The sequence below is a fragment of the Fukomys damarensis genome, unplaced genomic scaffold (assembly GCF_012274545.1).
Source record: "Fukomys damarensis isolate Sample0158 unplaced genomic scaffold, DMR_v1.0_HiC HiC_scaffold_27, whole genome shotgun sequence".
Classification (NCBI taxonomy): domain Eukaryota; kingdom Metazoa; phylum Chordata; class Mammalia; order Rodentia; family Bathyergidae; genus Fukomys; species Fukomys damarensis.
Window position 1 is genome coordinate 22,965,647 of NW_022900939.1, and position 20,797 is coordinate 22,986,443.

At 46.2% G+C, this 20,797-nt stretch overlaps 1 protein-coding gene across 1 annotated transcript in view; it reads left to right on the forward strand.

Annotated features, from left to right (window-relative positions):
- The window catches only part of LOC104870351 (microtubule-associated protein futsch), a 27,908-nt gene extending 20,338 nt beyond the window's left edge, over nucleotides 1–7,570 (forward strand). The window contains exons 5-7 of the mRNA XM_010635963.3: nucleotides 989–1,129; nucleotides 1,680–1,764; nucleotides 6,281–7,570. The gene's annotated coding sequence lies outside the window, so the exon portion shown is untranslated. The remainder of the gene's footprint in view (nucleotides 1–988; nucleotides 1,130–1,679; nucleotides 1,765–6,280) is intronic.
- Nucleotides 7,571–20,797: the final 13,227 nt, after the last annotated feature.

The window sequence follows — 20,797 nt, forward strand, 5'->3', positions numbered from 1 at the left end:
TTTTTTTTTTTTTTTTGGTATCGGGATTGAACTCGGGTCCTTGCACTTGCAAGGCAGGCCACTCAACCGCTGAGCTAAATCCCCGACCCCTCATTAAATATTTTAAAAGGCAACAATAATGCCCTGTGGCCATCATCAGGTTGGACAAATGACCACATTTTGTTTCTGTGAGTTTATCAGCAGTCTCTCAACTCCCCTCAGATGATAGGTGCGGACAGGTGCAGGAAGTCTGACTGACACCAGGGCTGTAGTAGTTTGCCCCCTGCAGTCAATGTCTGTGTTCTTTGTGTCATACCAACAACTTTCCATTGTGCCTGACTGCCTGATTCAGAAACTGGAGGCAGATGGGCTGCTGCTGTTGGCCACAAAGTTGTCAATGGGCACAGTTCTAGGGCCACCATGTCACAGAGGCTCATTGTCCCTCCTGTCAGACCATGCCACACACACCCCCTTTGTGAGAGGCCAGCCTTGAAAGCTTTCTCCTGGGAATGAGAATTAATCACACAAAGTTTCTGTTGCAAATCACTTTGGTCCTGGAGCCATTTCTACCCAGATGATGTGGATCTTTCAAGGTCACAATCTGCCACTCTCTGGAGTCTGATCGCTGCCTGTCATTTTCTCTTTCCTCGCCTCTTAGATGCCCTGTGCCCCAGAAGCACACTTAGGATAGAACCTGGACATGTGCCATGGCCAGGTCTTCTGGTCCTTTGTGTATTTCTTACTGGTGTAGACAGGGGCTCAACATAGGCCATTTAGCAGCCCACTGAGCTGGGGATGAGAAACCCCATGGAGGGACAATGCTGAACCAGACAGCATTCTATTCCTGTCCCAATAGCTGGTGTTTTCTCGGTCACAGCACTCTTTCATTTTGTGATGTTGCCTATAAAACGTAGGCTCCCTCCACAAAAGATCTGTCAAAATCAAGGCAAAGTTCTACTATTTATTCATTCACTTAACAAGTAATTATTAAGCACCTGTCATTTCTCAGGAACCATTCCGGATGCCAGGATGATCATTGCAGAGAACAAAACTGGCCCTGTTGTCTTGGAGCTTACATTATCATGGAAGCAAACACAGTCAGAGTCAATGTATAAAATATTCTAAGAATTTTGAAGAAAAATCAAGCTGGGTAAGGGTGAAAGAAGGAAAGTGGGAGGATGGGCTGCAGTCAGGAAGGCCTTTCTGATGAGGAGGAGTCATTTTCAGGTGCAGAGCAGCAAGAGCAGAGGCTCTGAGGGGGTATTGTCCCTGGCCTGATGAGGATGGGAAGCCACTTTTCCTGTCTGCATGTCCAGGGGCTTTTGGGGAGGAACCAACAAAATCACGGGATGTGAAAGCATTTGTGTAAACTATCAAGCACTGCATACAAGTTACTCTCTTTATGTTGACTTCATCAAATATTTGTAAAGTGTCTAAATCATCAAGGATTGTAATTATTATATTACAGTTATGCCCTTTCATTTTTTATTATTGAGGTGAAATTCACATAGCATATAATTAACCATTTGAAAGTTATAATTCAGTCGTGTTTTGTGCATTCACAACATTGCACTAGCACTACCTCTACTTTCAAAGCTTTTTCATCACCCCTGCCCTTTCATTTTTCATATTAATTTATGTTATCACTCCCGAAATAAGATTCCTCCCGTATCCAACTTTGTTCCTTCTGTTCCTAACAGGCCTGTACCAGTTCTTATGATTCATCCCTGTGTTTATTCAATGGATATTTATTGACCACTTACTGTACATAAAGTGCTATGCTAGGTAGGTCCTGGGGATACAATAGTAACAATGACAGGCAAGTCCTTACATTTAGGGGATTCATAATCTACTGGAGAGTATAGACACTGAACAGATAATTGACAGAAATTTAAATTATGGTACATGCTTTTATGAAAAAAAATTTTTTTGAAAATTATGTTTAAAACATTCATGAGGAAGACCAGGGATTTAGCTCAGTGGTTTCGCCACCTGCTTTGCAAGCACAAGGTTCAGACTTCAATCCCCGTTACCAAAAAAAAAAAAAAAATTTATGAGGGCCAGGCATGGTGGCACACACCTATAATCCCAGCACTCAAGAAGCTGAGGCAGGAAGATTGCCATGAATTAGAGGCCAGCCTGAGTTCAAGTTCAGCCTCAACTACAGAGCGAGACCCTGTCTCAAAAAAAACAAAAAAACAAAAAACAAAAAACAAAAACCTGCCACTCTTAGGACAACATAATCTTTTTTTTTTTTTTAATGAGTATGTTTTTATAATTATGCTCCTAGTTCAGGGGCACTGGGAAGAAAGCTCTCCCTCAGGAAATTGAGTTGGATTAGATTGGGATGAAAGTAGGCAGGCACAGATTTAAAAAAAAAAAGTATGGCTCCAGACATTTGCTCCTGAGAATAAGTCTTTGAGGTAAGTAAAGACTGATGATGTTGTCATTGGTGAAGTGGAAACTGAGGCTCGCGCTAGAGTGCCTCGTCTTGGGGCGAGGGCGGGTTGAAATTTCTTTTCTCCATTTAACCAGGCTAGCGTACCTGAAAAGCGTTTTGCCCAGCAGAGGGCAGTGGTACACTTAGCTGGGAGAAGGAGACCTGCGGGCACTCGCGGATGGGCCCAGCATGCCCTCAGCCTCCAGCAGAGGGTGCGGTGAGCTGGCCTCAGGTGGACTTGCAACAGTGGGGGTGTACGGGCCCGGGATTTTCCGGGCCTCCTTGACACAGCCTGTGCTCAGCACCCTCGGGCTTTTTCTTGTACGCTAGTTCGTGCTAGAATTAACCTTGATGCTTGCTTTTCCGTAATCAAGCTGCGGAATAACAAATCAGAGCAAGCCACCGAGTCATCTCCGAGAGCCGGTGACCAAGGTCACACGGGTGGTGGCCCCCATCCCCATTCTACCACCCAGCGGACGCCGCACAAACTGCCTGCCTGGCAGATCTCGGCCATGGCGCCAGGCCGCACGTCCCTCATGTAGGCACTACCTTGACTTTCTTGAGGCGGGATGACCTGACAGCATTTGCACCCCACCCTCTGCTGGTTTCGTTTTCCTAATGTTCAAAGTGCCTTCTAACTGAAGGAGGATGGTGGAACAGGTTTCAACCTTTTACTTAATTTTTTTATATGTTCATTTGTTGACGATTTCTTTAACAAAGTCCCTTTCCCGCTCCTTCAGGAAGATGCCCTCTTTGGCGTTTGTCCAAAGTCCAGGTTCTAATAGCTTTTGACTGTGGTTTAATTTTAACCATAAAGCCTTCTTTTGGAATAATTACTTTTAATCCAGAAAGGACCAGTTTGATACAGGGCCATAAACAGCTCCTGCCTAGAGTCAGTAGACAATGATCATTTACTGCTAACTATCTCTTTACAAGGGAAGGCTGACGGGGGAGGAGGGCGAAAATGGAAATTGTGGATAGATGGATCAGTTGAGGGAGGGACTGTTTGAACGTCAGCTTTAATCAGTTTAAGGATCCCTATGGGATATAATGTAGTGCAAGCTGGAGAGTGAGGGGCCACAGCGCAGAGCCCCCTTCCTAGTGAGGGAGCTGCTGGGCAGAGCATGGCCTCTTTTTGTGTGTGTTTATGTGAGACAGATAGGGTCTCGCTATGTAGTCCAGCCTGATCTTCAACTCACTATGCAGCCCAGGCTGGCCTTGAACTCTCAGAAGACCTCCTACCTCAGCCTCCTAAGTGCTGGGATCCCAAGCCTGTGCCATCATCCCAGGCAAATTGTGGAGGAGGGGCTCTTATCAGAGGTGTCCTGAGCAACCCTGTGGCCAGTTTTCTGGGAAAATCATTTCTGGAACAGAAGACATGTTAGCCCTTTGTCAAATGTCAGCATGCCACCAATGCTTGGTTCTGAAAATATGGTCACTCAAGAAGACTGTCAGCAGCCATCTCCTTAGGAATGACCTGATCCAGGCAGTCAGGCAGAAGGGGAAGGGGTCCCCTCAGCCTCTTGCACTGGTCAGAGTTTTTCTAATTTTGCTTCTTCCCTTATAATGCAAGTTCTTTGGTAGTAATTACTCATATTTGTAAAACCTTAGAGAAGTTTTGGTGTATTAGGGCAAAAACTGATTGTGTCTCTTTTTATAGTATAAATGGAAAACTTCTTACTTGGCAATGGAAAAAAATTAAAGATGAGCAGAAAATAGGATGTGTGATGGGACTATTTCTAGGAAAAAATATCCTAGTCCTCTTTGAGGGAAGCAAGTTTGGGAAGACTTACTCATTTTATAGAAGTAGTCTTTACTAGCCAGGCATGCTGTAATTCCAGCACTCAGGAGGCTGAGGCAGGAGGATCACCATGAGTTCAAGGCCAGCCTAGGTTACATAGTGAGTTGAAGACCATTTCAAACTATACAACAAGACCCTGTCTAAAAAAATAAAAATAAAGAAAAAAATGAAAGAGTCTTGGCCATAGATTCATGCTTAGGCTTACTTAAGTAAATGCTCTGTGTCCTTGAGAGCATTTGTGGGGAAGATAAAAAAATCAAAGAGTAATCATCAGTTACCAGTGGGAAATCAGTCTTAAATGAAAATCAGGTATCTGATTACCCAGTAAGAGATTAGCCTTCGGGCCTGGAGGTCTAGCTCAGTGGTAAAGCATGTGCTTAGCAGGAACAAGGCCCCAGGTTAGATCAAAAGAGGAGGAGGGGGAGGGGAGAGGGACAGGACGGGGAGGAATAAGAGGTGGAGATGAGCCTTCCATTTAGCAAAATCTGCAGATTTGCCAGGTGCGATGATACATATACATAACTGTAAGCCAAGCACTCTAGAGGCTGAGGCAGGAGGATTGGGAGTTTGAGGCCAGCCTGGGTACATAGCAACACCCTGTCTCAAATGAACAACAACAACAACAACAACAACGTAAAACAAAAATCTGCAGATTCTTAAATGGGTAGATGGGAAAAGCCAGGTATATATACACATGAGCCTGTTAGTGCCACCAAAGCTCTTGAGATTCAGGTCCTTTCACAGCTCATAAGTGCTGTGGCTGCTTGTCCAAAACACTCTGTGTACGCTTGATCACTGCAGCTGTTAGCTGTATTTGTGTGTGTCTAAGGAAAATGAACCATTCACTCATGACCTATGCACAGAATCAGAGCCCAGTGTGCCTCAATTTGCTCACCTCCGGAAGAAGTCTGAAGAAGAAAAGAGAAAGTGAAAATTTCACATGTCTAAGGGAAAACAAGCACTGTAGAGATGAATTTAAAAAAAAAAAGGGACAACGCCAAGTTAATTGCAGAGTTGGATCTCTACTAAGAATGTCTTTCTGTTTCGTCACTTGGTTTCTAGCTCAGCCTACCAGCTCAGACCTGTGCCTGAGCGACTTGGGCAGCTCCTTCTTCAGGCTTTCTTCTTGACCCCACCCTGGGGCGGTCTCTCCATTTGGACCTGGGCTACAGTACTGCAGGACACCCCTCTCTCCTAGTCCCTCCTATGTACCTGCCAAGGGTGAAGGGTTTTGATGGCACTCTTGTGGTGATAGTAGGCTTCCTAAAGGAAGCTGTCACTCCTAGGCTCCTAGTAACGAACCCTACAAAGTGACAGCTGGGCATTCATTCAGCTGGCAGGGAGATAGTACAGATCTTAGATGCCCGTCTAGTGGAGGTAAGTCACCCTAAGGAAGGACTCGTCTGTATTTCAGCTAGTTTGGTGGTGGCAGTGGGATTGGGTTGACCATGAATCCTCACTCCCTACCCCAGTACTGGGAATTAAACTCAGGACCTTTGGACTGGGCTATATCCCCAGTGTTTGTTGTTGTTATTTAAATTTTTAATTTAAAAAATTTAAGACAAGGTCTTGCTAAATTCCCTGGGCTGGGCTTAAATTTGCAATCCTCCTGCCTCAGCCTCTCAGAGTGCTGAGATTATAGGGGTGTACCACCATGCCCAGTGCACTGTAAATTCTTAGCATGTCATAATGATTTTCTCAAATCTACACAAATAGCACACGTAGGATTGGAACTTTATCCCGGTTCTATCCTCAAAAGCAAAGGAAAAATCAGTGAGAGTAACAGTCAAAAAACAAGAAACTCACACAGGAGACTTGGTTATGGGGGCAGGAATCAGAAGTCATGGGATATTCAGGGGAAGGCTCTAGCAGTGTGAGGAAAACTTTGCCTGTTGATCATTGAAAAATTCCCTTTAAAAAAACAAAAAAGAAACGGAAACAGAAAATTTCCCTCTATATACTCTAATCCCCAAAAGAAAGGAATGGAACGAAGGGCTTAAGTCAGAATGTATGTAGTTGACCTAATTATAAGATTGTCTGTCTATGTGTTTAATTAATAGATACTACTGTGGTGTGGGACAGCAAGGTCATGCATAGCCCTGTGTATTAACAACACTGTCCTGGAACTCTGGAAAAAGTGGTGACCAAGTGTTCAGCTACAGTCTTGTTCTGTCTTAGTCTCCAGGCTGGCATGGATCAGAAATGGAGGAGAATATTGCAGCAGCAGCCCAAATGTTAGCTCTGAAAAACAAATGGATACGGAAGAACAAACGAGCACCTTGAGATCCAACCATGGCCTAAAGAGGCTGCAGATGAGTTGCCTCACCCTGAGGTGCCTCTCGGGGAGCCCTGGAGGCTCTGACCGACTGGAGTCACATGTGGAACAGGGCTGCTGACAGGGTGTTTCATGAGCTCGTTATCCTGTCAGCGAGACACTACACAGCGTTTGTTTGCCAAATTGTGGTATATTATGCAAATCTAAGTTCAATTAAATTAATGCTTAGAAATACAGATGGGAAAAGCTAAAACAGCCCTGTAACAAAGCGTGATTACTGAGATTATAGTGCTTTGAACTTGAACATTAGAGAATCTTTCAAATTTGTAGGATTAAGCAGGCGGAGTACCCCTCTCTTAGGAGAAACATGAACATTAGTAAAGGATCCCAGCACTGTAGGAGAGGTATTTTGGGTAGCTTGGAGTTGACTTATGAGGGAAGGAAAGAGCCAAAACATCTTCCAATACCAAGGGTAAATTTCCTCTCCACAAAACACTGGAGTTAGATTGTCTGGGTTGGTTAACTGGGCAGAAAAGTAAACTGTGAGGAAGAAACCCACGCATGGCTCTGGAGGAAGTGGTCAGGGTGAACACCGCGCAGGAGCCTCTTTGATTTCCAAAGAGCTGAGCCCCAGACCTTGCTGTGAGATGTGAAGAGTCACTCCAAATGTATAAGCTCATTAAACAAGTACTTTTGACTGTCTACATGTATGGCTTTAAAAACTAACTACACAGACTGCTTCCAGCCACACCTACACCTTCTCCAACCACTTAGCTGACAGTTTCTTCTTCTAATTACTCAAGTGAGCGTCTCTCTTATTTACACAGCTTGTGGAAGGCATAGCAGAAGAGATTTGCCTGCAGAACATAGTAGTCAAGTTCAACCCATCTTCTGAAATCAGTCTGACCTGCCAGGCTATCAGAGACCGCTAGAGTGTGGGGACCCCTCCCCGCAAGTAAGGTGTTTCCCTGACTTGCTCTGGCTGGGAGCCAGGAAGGGGCTTTGCGTTCATTTGTGCTTCTTTACTGACCTTATCAGTGAATAGTGGCTGGTTTGTCTAAAAACTCTCCCTCTCTCCCTCTTTTGTTTTTCATGTGATATTGGGGATTGAGCCCAGAGTTTGTTTATTAATTATTTATTTTTGAGACATGGTCTCACTAATTTGCCAGACTGGCTTTGAACTTATGATCCTCCTGCTTCAATGTCCTAAGCAGGTGAGAGTACAGGTGTACACCACCATACCCTTTCATTTTCTTTTTTTTATAATCTTTTTTTTTTTTTTTTTTTTTTTTTTTTTTTGTTGTTTTTTGTTTGTTTTTATTTTCTAGTACCAGGGATCGAACTCGGGTCCTCCTGCTAGAACTGCTGAGCTAAATCCCCGGCCCTTTTTTTTTTAATAATCTTTTTTTGGGGGGGTATCATTTTCTTTTTGATAAAATGAGAAAGCTTTGCCTTTTCCTTCCGTCTTTCCTTCCTTGGATGTTGGTAAGATCGATGAGATAATGGTCATAAAGTCCTTTGAGCTAGCTTCCTCAAGAAGAGTGTAACCCAATTCATTATTACACTTGCTTCTGCTCATAAATCCCCACTGTCTACGGTTCTTGTCTGTTGGCTTGGGTGGTACCCAAGACCACAAAAGGAGTGCTCTGGACACAGTCACACATGGTCCTGTTGGTTGGAGTTGGTCCTTCCTGACCTTGACATCAACCATCTTAATCTCCAGAAACAGGCTAAATGCTAGTCCGGCCACTTGTGTCTCCTCCTCATCTCCAGGATGATTGCATAGTTCTAGCCTCTGTGCTCCAGGATCTAATAATAGGTGGGATGAAAAGAGTGTTTCCTCTGATGCACCTTTATGAGGTGTTTTCAAAGAGGAGCTGGTGGGGAAATGGATAAGCTGCTCGCTCAGTACAGTGAGGCGTCAGAATGACGGGGCAGGGAAGCCCCACCTTCCCAGGGAGCTCTTGCTCAAGACAGCCCAGTTGTTAAGAGGGCCAGGAATCCGGGAACATCAAGGCAGCCTCAAACCTTGTAACCTAGTTGTCGTTGTGCTTTTCAGGCAATGATGCCTGATCGCTGCGGGCAGAAGTGTGGCCAAAGGGCGGCTGTGGGCCCGCAGCCCTTTCCACAGCAGCTCTGCTTGGGTAATGGCACTTCACTGAGCCTGTGATGCTTAGGTCAGATGTCTCCTTAACCCTGAAACACCTATTGCTCATGGATGGTAAAGAGTTGGATTTCTTTTTCTTTTTCTTTTTCTTTTTTTTTCTGTTTTTTTGTTTTGTTTTGTTTTTTGAGACAGGGTCTCACTATGTAGTTGAGACTGACCTGGAACTCTATGTAGCCCAGGCTGGTCTCGAACTCACAGCGATCCTCCTGCCTCAGCCTCCCAAGTGCTGGGATTACAGGCGTGCGCTACCACACCCGGCTAAGAGTTGGATTTCTTATCAGAAGAATATTTTAGCTATGTGCCCTGGAAAGGAACCACTCACTGTCCCTATGAAGGGACAGCAAAGGAGGGAGGGAGGTACAAAAGGGGACTCTGGAGTCAGCCCAGAAGTTGGAGTTGAAGAAACTCATTGAATTTGTTAAGAGGAGCCTAGATGTTTGGTTTTGTTTTTTGTTTTTTTGTTTGTTTGTTTGTTTTGGTACCCAGGGATTGAACTGGAGACCTTGGGCTTATGAGGCAGGCAGCTAAATCCCTGGCCCTGAGCCTAGATGTTTTTTTTAGCAAGGACAGAGCAGTAGCAAAGCTGGGAGAGACTGTGGAAATGGTTCATTGTTTCTGGAGCCTGGGAGGAGAAACATAATGATGCTAGTTAATTAAACCAACAGAAAGGGAAAAGAATATTTGGTTGCCAAAAGGTGTTCTTAGAAAAATCTGTGAGTTGAGGTGCAGCACTGGGGGCCAACAAAGACATAGTAGGTGGTACCCGAGGAGAGGCAGAGACAGCAAGCTTCATGGCTACAGGTCACCCTTGATGTGTTTCTGCCATCGGAATTAGCCTTTGATGTCGGGACTCTATTTGTACGTGTTTGTGCTGTTAAGATTGTCTTCTGAGCTACTTGAGATTTTAAGAATATGTGGGCAAAGTCAACAACTAATTCCAAGTGGCTTGGTTTACCCCAACCTGGTCCAGGAAGATGAGGACCCTGCTTCAGTTCCATCTTTTCCTGTGGCTCTTCCTCCTTACCATCCACCGCATGGCATTCTGGGGCCACAGATGGCTACCAGCCTTTTGCCTCCCTCCTGCAAGGTTGGGCTCTTGCCCTGGGGAGTGTGTGTATACTCACACATGCACATACTTGCTCACAAGTTGTGTGTGTGTGTGTGTGTGTGTGTGTGCGCGCACTCATACACCTGCCCAAGGGGGAAGGGAGAAGAGAGTTCTGTCCCTCTCTAGTGACTGCCACCAACCAGGCAGTTGGACTTTGAGCTGAAGCAGAGTGAAGCAAGAGTGACATCAGGTGCCAAGAACAAGAGCTCACTGCGGTATCAGGTGTTTTCTGTCCTCAGTGTGTAGGAGCAGAGAGAAAGCCTTCACTCCCATAAGAGGGAACAAGGAGTTTCTGGTTGGAGCTTCACGTCAGTATTCCGCTCTGTTCGTTTGCATGAGGGAATTAGATGCAGATTTGAAGCTTTGAGTGGATTTTTAAAATAAAAATCAAGGCAAAGGTTTTGTCAGTTAGAACATGACGCAGGGACCCAGTTCAACATTCTAACCCTGTACCTGCCTCCAGTGTCCTCTGGAGGATAACTGTGCCCACGGCTTTAGTGGACCACGTGAAAGACTGACCTAGTTCCCTGAGGTTGCGTGCTTGCTGTGGAAGTTGCTCCTGGGGCAGGCTTTCCATCACCAGAGTCCACCTCATTTAGCCCGAGGTAGGGAGCTAAAAGACATTCCTGTGAAATACCTCCCTGAGAAGGGCTGGCCTGGGGGACGGGACGTCGTGGGCTGCCTGAAGAGGATCCCCCTGTGCAAGTGGGGAAGAATATGGTCATGTAATTTGCCATTCAGCTGGTCCTTCTTCATCGCTGGAGCCTGCTTGGCTTTTTCCTTCATGGAAGATAAGGCGGGGAAGAGGTTTGTTTGTCCAGATGCCACTAGTCGGATGACTGTTGCAGGCACAAGGAGTGTCTCCAGGGCACAGTGCCAGGCCAGGTCCCACCTAATGTCTCTATTCCTCATCCGGGAGTGCTGTAATCAGCAGGTTGATGCAAAACTGGGAAAGGTTGAGAAACCCCTTGGGCAGGAGATTTCAAAATGAGATTTGGATTAGAAGAAACATAGTGGGTGGGGTTCTAAAGAATGAAGGAGACAGGACAAACTCCCCTCCCGACACTGACACCCCGCTGGATGGAGCGGGGGCAGCAGCACGGGGCTGGGTGGCAGCAGAGAGTGCTGAGTGCTGTTTTCCGACCACCTGTCCCTACCCTTGACAAGGAGCCCTGTGCCTGTCCATTCACCAGGCAGCACCACACCTGCCGCAGCACATTCTGTCTGGGGCATGTCAGCACCAGCTAGGGGTAGATAGATAGAGCCATGGAGGAGTGCAGGAGGAGAGTACCGGCAGGAGTGGTAGGAGGAGAACTTGATTGTGCTAGACGAGGTGAACGAGGCTGTGAGCCCATAGCCTTTGTCCCCTCAGTGGAAGGGGCAGCTCCCTCCTTGGCTGGCCGGCAGGGGTCACACTGTGTGTCCCCTCATCACATGATCCTCTCTGAGCTTGGACTCAGGACACCGGCATTGCGCGGCTCCTGGCAGATGCATATGACATGAAGAACACAGAGGAAGATGCTGGCTGGATCTGAAGCCAGAGACAGGTGGACTTGAGCAGGAGAAGAAGGAAATGGAGGAAGTAGGAGAGGAAGAGTGCTAAAAAAGGATCCCCAAAAAAGGAAAAAAGGAGCTAAGATAGAAGCAAAGGCAGGAGACGTGGCATTCTGGAAGGAGCAAAGAAGCAAGAAAAGAAGATGAGAGAGAGGATTATGTCTCATTTGAAGGACCTAAGAGTGGCGTGGTCAAGAATGAGTCTCAGGCCTTAAAGAGCTCGTCGTGATGAATAAATCATTCTGTCCAGGTGGCGTGGTGATGGTGGTACTCTTTGAAGAGGTTGGGACCGTACAGCGTAAAAGCCAAGAGTAGGGCTGTAAGAACTAGCTGACTGGCTCTGAACAAGAGGGGCTTATGATTCATGCTCGTGCATACCTGCCTCGTGCAGGGTGAGGACCCACCTAACCGGAATCACGGCCCAGCCCCTCCCAGTCTCCTTAGATGACAAGCTGTGGCATCCTTGGTCCACCCAACTCACCCCCAAGCAATTTCCTGAACACCAGTAAACAAATATAGGTGAGGGAGGTCCCAGATCTCTTTGGGGCCATTTTCTCCTCACTCTCAGGGCTCAGCATGTGACTAACCAGGGGGTTCTCATCAGGGGCTTTTTATTCTTCTTTCAAAGTGGCCAGAAGGTTGCCAGATGCATTCCTCTGGGCTCAAAGTTTATTTCTGTATTCTATTATTATGGACTGGGAAATCTAACATGGCCTGAAACTTACAGAAAAATTGTCTCTCGTCTTGTGCACGCCCAGTGTTTTCAACAGTCGATGCAAATTTAGCCACAACTGATCACCTTTCTTGCCAAAATTAAACCAGACATGAATGTCATTAACTACTACCTCCAACATTTGTTTAGAGGTTTATACTTTCTAAGCAACTCATTTAATCTCTGTAATAATCCTGCATTACTGTTATTCTGCATTATAGACATTGAGTCTCAGAAACATAATTTTTTATTAATAAATTTTATTTTATCACATTCCCCCAAGCCTTCTACCCTCCCTTTGTACAAAAGCTTTATTTCCATTTTTTTCTTCTATTTTCAGAAAGGTAATTTTTCCTTAGAGTCTAAATTCCTTGGGTTCAAACAGGTCACCCCAAATCAGGTATGGTGGTGCAGACCTGTCATCCCAGCCCTCTGGGAGGGTGAAAGAAGAGTATCACAAGTCTTGTGTCCAGCCTAGATAACTTATTGACCTAGTGAGATCTTGTCTCAAAAGAATAAAAAATGTGTTGGGGGTATAGGCCCTGGGTTTAATCCCAAGTGCCACAAATAAAACAAAACAAAAACAAAAAACCCAGGTTATCCTCCGACGCAAATCCTTGGTGCTTTTTTTTCTTTTTTGTGGGGTGGGGTACAGGGATTGAACTCGGGTCCTCGCACTTGTGAGACAGGCAGCAGAACCACTGACCTAAATCCCCAGCCTCCTTGGGGTTTCTTATACAATGTTATCAACCTGACCTCTTTAGAATTCAGAGTGACAGCAAGGTCAGATTCCTGGTGATCTTTCCTCAATTTGTTCTCTCTCCTTTCCACCCATTCACTTCCTGCCCTATTTCTGTGACCATCCAGTGGGAAAAGACTGCTTCTCAGGGTAGAACGTCTACATAAAGCAAAGGACTCTAACATTTCCCCTGCCAAGGGCTCCTTTCCTTCTCCAAAGTTTCTTTTCGTGAAAAAAGCAATAGGAGAATATTATAGAAAAAGTGCAAAATCTCAAAAAACAAGAAAATAAAAATCATAATTCTGCCACTGAGCAATAACTTTAGTCTTGCAAACTCAGTGGTATATAATCCTCCATAACTTGTGTGATACACATGTGGAGTTACCTAAAATTATAAAAATGGCAAATTTTAATAAATGTTTTGCTATTAATTTTAAAATGGCATTATAATAGAAAAATGGCAAATGTGCCTATTCTATAATACTGTTTGGGGACTTGCTTTTAACTTAATATGTTGTAAATATTTTCCTGAACTGTTTTTATAAAATATGTAGTTGGTACATACATCTTTGGAGAGGTCTTTTTGAGATGGGACCTCACTCTGCAGCCAGATCAGCCTGGAACTCACTGGTAGAGTAGTGCTGTGATTGTCACGCTCAACTTCAGTATACAGATGTTTCTCAGTGAAGAACCTGTTTAACAACTCTCCGGGCTTACAACCCACTGCTCAGGCTTATGGTTCATCTCTTTTTTTTTGTACAGTTCGGCACATCTTGTTTATAGCACTTCAACGTCTTTTTGTACAGTACACCTTGCTTATTACAGTACTGTAATTTTTGCCCGCTGCACTGTACAGTACAGTACTGTCATTTTGTTCTGTTATATATTATAGTACTGCCTGTAAGAGTTATGTAAATAAAAGCAAAGTCCTCAAGTTGAAACTTCCTCTGACCATTTCTTTGTTCTGAATATTGTAATGTCCATACTATATACAATTCCACATTTAGTGACCATTTAACAACCTCCTCGCAGGAAGGTAATTTGATCATTAAATGAGGAATGCCCGTAATTTTCAAGGCACTCTAGAGCCAGATATTTTTTGCTGCTCCTTCTTTTCCAAGATTAACCAGTTTTATTATAGACTTTTTTAAAAATAGGTTTTATTTTTAGGTAAAATGTACCTAATTTTTGTTTGATTTTGAAGGAAGTTGTTTTAAACATGATTGTTATTATTTGAAGCATTCTTATGAATAGCTCATCCATACTAATTTGCCAGTTTTCTATGGTGTGTATTTTCTTTCTCTTACGCATATGTAAGAACCCCCCTCTCTCACTGCTAGAGGATCTTACCCAGCTGCCATCTGGCTCCACCCAAGAACTCTATATTAAGGCTGAGTTTGTGCCAAAGGCACGTCTTGACATCACATTTTAGTGACCCACTTTACATTGTGCAAGTGCCGACTCCCTTCCCCCCATCAGACTATGGATGCGGGGCTTTTTCTCTACTCCTTTTTGTCTGACAAATTCCTCCCAGTCCAAACATCTTAGTTGAAATTCCAAATCCTAAACAATGCAGACTTTGTAGAACTTTGTAGAACTTCACAGCAGCTCCTCTGGAGCTCGCTCTGAAAACAGCCATCCTCCTTCAGGAAAGATATGTCTCCCCACCTGGGCACTAATCTCTGTAAGGGCCACCCCAGGAATGCAGCTCCTTCTCCCCTGACTTCCAGAAACTCAACACACACACACACACACACACACACACACACACACACACACACTCACACACCAGCTGCCCGGGGACTTTGGGAAAACACCCAGAAGCCCCTGCTTAATGCTTGAGGAAATCTTGACATGGACGTGGAACTTTTAAAACTACTGAGAGGTAGAAGAGAACAAAAGGAGAGGTATCTGAAGGGGCATCCTCTCCTTGAGGATGGGCAGGAAGTAGTACTGTCTCTAAGAACAGAGACCTCATGCCCAGCACCCCTATTGCTTTTGTGCAGTGCCCTGAGTGTCAGGGTCTCTGGCAGAGGCTGCTAGCTGCCAGCCTGCCCTCTTCCCCTTAGTCAGGCAGGTCCGTTCCTTTGCCCTGTTATTACCACTGGCAGGTTGTCTGTGCCGCTGGCAGAAGGGACCCATGTCCTTCCAGTTCTCCTGGTCTCCTTCAGCAACTCATCCGCTGCTGGAGAGGGGAAGGCGCCTGGGCCTGTTACCTGGAGTCCCCAGGGGCAGAGGAGGCAGGGAGCGGGCTGGGCAGGATCTGGCTGGACAGGCCCAGCAGAGAAGGTGAAGACAGGGTGAGTTTCTTCCATGACAGTAGAAAACTGGGGCTGTAGGGAGGAGGTCAGGCTATGTCCTGACGGGTACTGGGAGTTCACGCCAGAACTCTCAAAGCTTTGGAATGTTCCGACCCGCTCTGGTTCCCCTGAGTGGTTCACTGTGCTCTCCCCACCTACCCCTTCTCTGGGTTGGGAACATTGAAGACAGTGCTGGCTGTGACCTAGAGAAACAAATACACCTGTGTCCCCTGGCAAGAGCCAGCCTCAGCCCTCCGGTCTCCCTGCGAGGTCCTTGGCTTTTCCCTGCAGATGGGCTTGGGCATCCACACTTGAATATCCACACTTCCATGAAAATGATGTGACGCTCTAGAGAGCACCCATGTTCCACTCTGCCAGGAAGCACGTGAGCCTCTTTAGATTTGACTATCCCTGTCTATAAAATGACAATAACAGTACCCATGACTCAGGATTGTTGGAAGGTCCAATGGGATTCCAGGTGGGAGCTCAACAGAGCCGTTTCTTCCACCTTCCCCTTTCTGTTGTTGTGGAGTGACATTTGGGAGCTTGAAAGATTTCTGTTCGAGGTTAGATTCCATGCCAATCCCCACGTTTGTGCATGAGCCCTGCCTGCTCTTTCTGATCTCAGATGTGGGCTGGGCCGTGTTTGCTTCCTTCACCCAAAGTGAACTTTTAGAGATGGTCTAATCTTTGCATCCTCAAACCCTGGCAGAGGGTTGGTGCTCTGTACCTGGAGGACAAACGCAGAATGGAATAGAGAAGATATGCTACTTTGCAGTTGTTGAGGGCTTGAGAGGCAAGAGCCCAAACTGGTGTCCATCTGGTAGACCTCAGATCATTCACTGGCCATATGACCTCGAGCGACTGAGCTTCAGTTTGTCTAAAAATAGCCACAATAATAGCTACCTCCTTGGATTGTTGTGGGGATTAGAGATGATGTCAGAGAGAAGCCCAGCACGATGCCGCTCAGTGTGTAGTAGTAACTCAATAAACACAAGCAGTGATTCGCTGTGGTTACAGGGCTGTTTATGTGTGTTGTAAATCAAAACAGTGCTCCAGAACTACTGGGGTCATAGTAAGTGATATGTGGCCGATCAGCGCCCCAGGAGCCTTTCTTGATTTGACCCACCACTCTGCATGCTGGGGTTCTTCTGGCCTGTGGAATAGGACATGCTGTTCGTGAACCTGGGCATGATGGGCTCTCTCTTGCTCTCTGCCAAGGGCAGTGATAGTGGTTGTAGGGACAGTGAAGATGGAAGGGGGCCGGACATCTGCCCCTCAGGGCTTCCATGGGGAGCAAAGTCTGAACATAGGCAACCTGGTGTCTTTGAGATTTAGGCAGGTTACACGGTGACTTGGATTCCCACCTCCCACATCTCTGGGTACATTTTAAAGATTCCTAAATTATAGCTGGGCATAGTGGCCAGTGCCTATAATCTTAGTATTCTGGGAAACTAAGGCAGGAGAATTAAAAGTTTGAACCCAGCCTGTGCATTGTAGCAACTTGATGAGACCATTTCTCAAAATAAAAAATAAAAAAAGGGTCAGGGGTATATCACAGTATGAGGGCCCTGGGTTTAATCTCCAGAACCACAAATATATAAAAAACTAATGATTGAATGAAATAAGACCCCATTATGCCCCAACTTTATACCAGATCCCTTAGCCATGGTTTTGCTTTCCATGGTTTCAGTTACCAGAGGTCAACCATGGTCTGAAAATGTTAAATTGTAAATCTCACATTTTTAAGAAAGCAGGAGGGAGAACATATATTCACACAAGTTCTATTACAGTACATTGTTATAATTGTTTTATTTTAGTTTTAGTTTTGTTAATCTCCTTCTGTGCCTCATTTATAAATTAAACTTTATCATAGTGTAGGAAAACTAGTGTATATGGAATTTAGTAGTATCCAAGGTTCAGGCGTCCCATGGGCATGTTGTACAACTGTACACACTGAGGAACACAGGAAGTCAGACACTTGCTACCCATCTCCTAAGCTCAGGAAACAGCCTGAAAAACCTAATTTGCAGTCTACCTGCCTTGCCTGACCAGGCTCCCCACATCTGACTCAACCTCCCCTTTAGTGCAGGCCCCAGTCTACCACCCACAGGTCTGGCCCTGGCGGGAGCTGCTGGTAAGGAGAGGGTGGGGAGGCAGGGCCCGGCACCCTGATGGGTCAGAGGAGCTGACAGAGCTGCCTGGGGCAGTAGATTAAACTCACAACAGACTTTGTGAACATTGAAATGGCCAGGTAGGAGCTCGAAGGAAGCAGTTTGGTTTTGGACATGAGTGTGGATCCAGCGGCATGACAAGGGGAGCGCCTTGCCACTCCAAACCCAGAATCAGGCACAGCCTTCCAGCTGATGTCACACTTTCAGCGCTCTCTTTCCATTCTTTTCTGTTCATTGGTTTTTTCACAACCTGCCTTCTTGGGAGTGGCCTTAGACTGACAATTCATGGCCATAGGACTTTGGCCCTATCCTACAGGATTTCATGGGCAGAAGCACCTTGGAGGTTATTTTATCCAGGCTGCAGTCCTACAGTTGAGACCCTTCGTGCTTCCTCATGTGACTCCCTGGACATGGCTAGCAGGAATACAGTCAGGGCACTGGTTTCTATTTCCTGTCATCAAGCCATGGCAAGGCCTGAGAGGGTCTTCTGCTCTCCAAGATGAGTTGAGCACAGTCTAACTCTCACTTCTTGCTTGCCTGGGCCCTGGGGCGGGAACCAACCGGAGAAAATTCTCCCTCCTCGAGGGGCTAGTGCCCTTGTTAGTGGCCCTCCCTCACAGGACACCTCCTCCGCCTCTGGTGTCCTCATATGCATGTGGGCTTTTTCCAGGCTTTTATCCAGACGGGACCCTAGAGACTCTATAGCAGAAAAGGCTTTTGAACTCAAGACCCACCGCATTTTTTAGATGAGGATACTGAGAGTCTGTCACTTGCCCAAGGTCACACAGACAGTGGGAGAGCATTGGACCTAAACTCAGGCTCCTGATTAGAAGCCAGAGCTCTTTTCCTGTCACCTACTGACCCTGGGGACCAGGAAAGCAGATGCCACCCTTGTGTGATATCATCTAAGATCTCATTTGCTTTTTATTGAAGGGGGCAGCCTTCTCTCTTGTTGTGTTGAACTTCAAGTCAACTAATACCACTAAATTGCTTTATAACTTTATTTTGTTCCAATTATAAAAATGTTCACTGTAAAAAAATAGAAAAAAAAAGAAAATATACAAAAATCTAGAGTATATATTAGAGCAGCCTGTAATCCCAGCACTCAGGGAGGCTGAGGCAGGAGGATCACTTTGAGTTCCAGACCAGCCTGAACTACATAATGAGTTCCAGGTCAGTCTCAACTACATAGTGAGACCCTGTCTCACCTCCCCCCCATTAAATAAATAAATAAGAGCAGCCCTTACAGTTGTAAAGCTTCCCCCTTGCTCTTGCTGTGTTGTTTTAAGGAGAACAATAGGGCTATGCCTTTTCTGATAATGCCCCACCCTCCTGCTGTCTCTAAACTTGTTTTGTTCTCAGTTCCTGCTTCTTTTCCAGCCCCACTCTGAGGCTCCCTCAGTGTCTGTGGTGACACTGACGGAGCCTCAACAAAGGCTGGGAATTGGTGGAGGATCTGCCTTCCGCCACACTCCTGTCCTCCAGCTCTGCCTTCTACCCAGCCCAGGCACCGTTTTCCCCAGCCCGAGCCCCTCCTCTTCCGAGAAGCCTTTGTCTTTCAGATTCCTTCTGGGGACGCACCATTTGCCCTTAGTTACATATTGACCTCCACTAATCTCTTTTCTCCAACCCTCGCACTTCTTCTGTCTCCCCCATGGCACCCATCAGCTGCAGTCTGGAGAACATTAAGGGCCAGCCCTGCTGGGAAAGGACTCTCCTTAGACTTGAAGACCTGTGCTGACTTCATCTGAGTGGGGAGGGCAGAGGCTGGAGGGAGCTCTAAGAATCCCCTACCTTCACTGGCTCTGGCTTCCTATGATGTACTTTCTTCTGAAAGTGACATAGCAGTTAACCATCAGGGACACCAGCAATGGTTCCATTCCCAAGGATGTGTGGAATTTGGTTGGCCTTTTACAAAAGACCTCTGAGGCCACTATTTAGAGATAGAGCAGGGCCAGGACTCCTTTCCAGCACTCTGGCCTTCTCACAGCGAACCCAAGGACAGAACGATGATTTTTCTCACCACACCAGAATACCAGCCTTCTCATGCCTCCCAGGGTATATTCCAGTGGCCTAGGCCTTGTGTGATGAACCCTGAACTGGGACTCAGGGATCAGAGTCCCCAGAATGGTCTTGGGTAAATGACAGGCAAAGCCACATTCCCCTCCGGTATGGACATCTAGAGGTCTACCAAGTCCTCTTCCAGCTCTGATCCTGAGCTGGCTGGCTGGTTGCTGCCCCCACTCCACTGTAGCTGGGTGTAAGATCTTGGGCCAGCTCTCCAACTATTCTCTACCAATTTCGGGGGCAACAACATCACCTAGCTTGGGGGTCAGCTGCAGGATGGAGTGGGCTCCATCTGGGAAAAGCACTCTGAATCCCCAGCATGGGACATGGCTATCCCTACCTAGTATACGACCAGAAGTAATGTGAGCTCTGTACCATTGTTGAGAATGTCTTTTTTTTTCCCCTAGTTTTATTTATTGGGTTGGAGCGCTGTGTCCTTTTGTCTAACACTGACAAAGTGCTGGGAAAAGAGGCAGAGACTGGCACCTTGAGTCACTGAGAGCCAAAGGCTCTGGGCCAGAGGAAGCCCTCAGTTGGCCTCAGTATTGGGCAGATGAAGACAGCCCAAGGAGAGGCCCCTGCTGCCACCACCTCTGAGCACAGCAGGCTGTGATCACAGACATTTACTGCCTGAGACTCTGGCGGGTCATTTAATGTAGCTAGGTCGGATTCTCATCTTGACTTGAGTCTCCTGGTAACCCCAAAGGGGTGAGGTTTGGATAGAGGGCAGCAGATGTTTTGATCACTTTCCCTGCATGGGGAGAAAAGCCCTTCCAATAAAAAATTAGAAACAGAAAAACAGTTCTCTGATTTTACTAGTTAGAGAAGGTTATAAAATAAGACAGACAACACAGAGCCTCACAACTACCTCAGATCGACGATGAACCCAGGGGTACAGGGATGTAAACATAAATAGACTTTCTGGATATCATTTTATACTCTAGAACTTCCAGAATACAGCTGCTCCCCAGACACACTAAAGACAAATGAAACAAGTCCTCAGAGTTAGTCTATACACAGTTCAGGGACAGTCCAAGAAGCTTCCTTCCTCTTCAGTCAGCCCAGACCTGGGCCTGAGCCAGGTCTGTGCAGACCCTGGGCCATCTGGGCAGGGAGGCCAGGTTCGTTCTGATGGGATTCAGCTTCCAGGGGCTTCCCAGTCTGCCAGGTTCCATGGCTGTCTTGAGTCTTGCTTTCCAGCAGGATGATTGCATCTCCTCTGACCCACAAGACACAAACCCACCTTCTAATCCAAATTCTTTCCTGTTATCACAGGAAGCCCAGCCACATGAGGGAACCTGCCCATTCCCTCAGCAGAATCCAACCAGCCCAGCGAAGACACCTTTCTCCACAGGCACTTAAATCTTCAGTCTGGCCATTTGGAAAACAACAACAAAAAGGGCCGGGGATTTAGCTCAGTGGTTTGGTGGCCTGCCTTGCAAGCTCAAGGACCCAAGTTCAATCCCCGGTACCAAAAAAAA